Here is a 3,995-nt window from a genome sequence, read left to right as displayed (position 1 = left end):
TAAATGCACATGTTTTCACTTTCCCCTTCATTGATGTCTATTTTGCCTCCTCTTTAAATTTTCCTACCTTTCCAATAAAACCCTCTCACCCCTATTTGGAGTCTGAGTTACTCTCTGTCTCCATACCCTGAAGCTCAAAAAGATGGGAGAGGGATAGAATGATACCAGATCCATTTTTCTGCCATTTATGATGCTTTAGATAGAGGGGGTCAGTGTTGTTGCTACCAGAAAGCGGAGTAGTTGAAGTTGGAGTCTTCTGTTCTTCCTGGTGTCCTTTAATTCCTTTTCTATTATGGCAGCAAAAATTAGTTTACTGCAATATAATAGCATCCCATGTGTAGATTGTCATGCTTTACACAGCAGCAAATTAGTCTACTGAGCAGTTAAATGCATGTATAAATGCACCCAGTGACTCCCAAAGTAATAATAAGTAAGAGGCAAGGATGTTTCGGGGTGACTGGATCAACTGCAGAGTTACGAAAGATTTTAGACAAGCTCTCAGGCATAACCTTCTTCAGGTTTGGAAAGGAAGCAGATACAGCTTGATCAAACTGACAGAACAAAAGCCTGTCCTAAAATCCATATGTAAATAAAAACAGTCTGCATAGAGCAGTTTTTCTTTATCCGGCTCACAGGAGCACCTAGAGGTTGATGGTATCTGGGGTATGACTAACAGAGGGACAAGGCCTGCCAGAGAGTGCTCTGGGGCCCTGTTGGACATGGCTGTTGGCAGCAGGGGAGTAAGTGAGAGTTGTGATGTCATATTCCCATTCCTTACACTCACTTGGGACCAACACCACTTGGCCCACTATCCCCCTTCTGCTATCCCTGTGGCAAGTGTCCATTTTGCCCACAGTTGCTTGCCCTGCCACCACTACTGACCACTTGCCTACCACTGCAGTCACTGGCTCCACTGCCTCCATGCCAGAAGCCCCACAATTGGGATCCAGCCTGGAGCATGGAGTGAGTCTGATGCACCTAATAAAAAGAAAAGTGATGTTATTAAGACTAGGTAAAAAAAATGCAGTAGAAAAGATAACGTAAGTATTCCTGATAATGTTCCTTTGCTCTCTTAACAGTCCTGCTTTAAGCAAATCTTTTTATTTATATATCAAGTTGTAGATCTCTAAAGCATTATAAAAAGATTTTTTTTCCTGTAACCCCTGAAACAAAAGAAGAAAATATGAAGTTTTGAAGCAGTTTGAAGATTGTCTGGGATGACCATAAAGCTCCCTGAAATGAAAGAAAATGCCTTAATACCACATAACACTAATACACAAATTCATGCATTTAAATTTATAAAGTAATTGTGTCACATAGTAGTATTTCCATTATGTCATTTCAATTATTAGAACAATTTAAAATAACCAATATATTATAATTATAAAGTAGATTATACTTAGCGGGGTACGGATGGTTCTGAGCCTCACAAGTGCTAAGTACAGACAGTCAAAAAGCCCAAGGCTGAATCGATTCAATCTTCACAGGTTAGTCTAAGCTGTGTAGATTGAACTGGTAAGCAACCAAACAGATATTCACTTTTGATTCCAGAATAATCACTTCCCTCAATCTTCTGGCAACATTCCTACAAACATAGCCCAGTATGCTGTTAGCCATCTTCGCAACAAGGGCAGTACACAGTTGGCTCAGATTCAGCTTATATAGCTTCACTGTAACCTGCAGGTCCTTTTCTGCAAAGCTGCTGCTTAATCATAATGAAGGAGTTGCATAATATACCTGTTGTACTTATGTAATTGAGGTCAGCCTCACTAATAAATTCTTTCTATTTAATAACTTCCTTAATGATTTTTCTGTATATTCTGCTTAGTTAATTAGGAAATATACGGCTTTAATGAACATATGTTAATAACTGGAAATGTAAAGGCATATTAATTTTTTTAAATAATCATATTAAATTCAATAGATTTATCAAAGTTAAATTTGTGTTGATTTTCTCATATTCCGTAATAATATAATATGGTATATAATATTATAATTTTACAGAGAAACATAAGACATTAAATATAACACTAAATTTAAATCTATGTTGATTTATGCTAACAAGCAGACATATAACTGTGGGCTAGAAAATTCACTTGTCAATATTAAGTTGCATATCACTACATATAGACACAGGCATATATATAGCACCCATTTAGTACTTGGAAATAGGCTGCGATTGAAAACCCTAGATCAAATTATGTTCTCTATTATACCGAAGAATCGACAGGCAAGGGTAAAAAAGGAGGTGGTGTTGCCAAGGTAAGACAGCACCAAAAAACTCTGTAGGACCCAATGCTGAGACATCAGGTGAAAAAAAATACTGTAGGAAAATGGTTACCTTGATGAAAGGACATTGGACTGGCACAGGGATGTGTTATTCTCAGTGTAAAAGAGCAGATGACAAATTCAGGCTGAATAATAATGTGGCATTGCTCATTTTTAATAAATAAACTTACCGTGTTGGCAACAGGAGATTTAATAGGCAGCTGTTCTCCAAGGTACTGATACTTTATTTTTTTGCAGTTCAGGAAGCACTATAAGACTCTTCCTTACTGATTACCTTGCACCATCAGATTGTTTATGACAACAAGAGGATAAATAGATTCTTTAGGAAAATATGGTGAAAAGGCACTTTTGATTGAAGAAAACATTAAGTTGCTAATGTTATGTGATTCTTCAAAGTCTACTGAATTGAAAAGCAATTTAAAAAATTGCAAGGTCATGCTATTTATTAAGAATTGCATATTTTTCTATAAAAAACATTTAAACATATTAAGAAGCTAAATCACTCCCCCATATTCTACTGCAAAAAAAACACACAAAGCTTCATTTATAAAAGTTCAGAACAAAATTTTGTTAGGAACTAGGTAGGCTGGGTTTAGATCATGACAAAGTATTTTCAAGTTATCACTTGGATTTAACAAGGTTCTTTGCTTCACATATATGTGTGCGCTCTAGAACTCTCTCTCTCAACATGATTTATCTACTAGGGTTTAACAAATCTTTTTACAGTGAACGAGTAGTCCTTTGCTTACAACAAACATTATTGCCATGGAAGTATACGTCACAGCACAAATTCAGCACAGCTGAAACTTCTCCTTAGTTATAAATCAGCAGTAAGTCCCACATTCTAGTCCCAGCTACATAAACTCACATTCAGGTATAGTGAGCTATATTTAAACGAAAATTATAAGACTGCATGAGTTACATATAGGCATCTAAGAAAAAATACTTAGATGTGTTAGTCTGAAGTTAGGTAGAAGGCAGGGCAAGATGGCATCTTATAGACTGACTTCTTCAGAGGCATGAGCTTTCATAAGCTACAGACTACTTTGTTGGATGCTCTGTAAGTCCAATCATAGCATCTGTCAAAGTAGGCCATGACCTATGAAAACTTATGCCTCTGAACAAGTTAGTCTATAGACATATAAATTTGAGAAAAAATAAAATGCATATTTTACTTTCAGCTTGCTGTCCAAACCAATTTGCTGTCAGTGGGTACATCTGTATATGCAATGAATAAGAAGAAATAAATTCTGTTGCAGTTTGAACTGGTGCAGAGCAGCCCTAGCAGGCAGCATGTGGGGGTCAGTCTTGGGCTCCAAGATGGTGGCGTCAGGCGGCAGACAGACTGACTGGGGCACAAAGGTGCTAAAGTGTGGAGCTAAGTGGCAGGCAGCACCCACACTTCAGCACCTTCGTGAGCCAGTCAGCCCCTGTCACCGTCTACATGTGCATTTCAGTACAAATAAGTACTCCCAGCAGTGCTATCTTCTGGTACAGTTAGTTAATTTTCTGTGCCCTAATACCAGCATGCGTGTAGATGATGACGCTTTACTGTGGAGCTAATTAGTCAACTCCGCAATAAAGTGCATATGTAGACGCACCAAGGGGCTGTTATGGAGGCCTCAGTGATATCTGGTATCCTAAACTAATGTAATACTCCATGTGAATATTAGAAAAAAATCAGTGTTGATGAAGACAGTGTTAGC

The sequence above is a fragment of the Crocodylus porosus genome, unplaced genomic scaffold, assembly GCF_001723895.1.
Source record: "Crocodylus porosus isolate Cpor-Errol unplaced genomic scaffold, CroPor_comp1, whole genome shotgun sequence".
Lineage (NCBI taxonomy): Eukaryota > Metazoa > Chordata > Crocodylia > Crocodylidae > Crocodylus > Crocodylus porosus.
Note: the sequence above shows the minus strand (reverse complement) of the source record.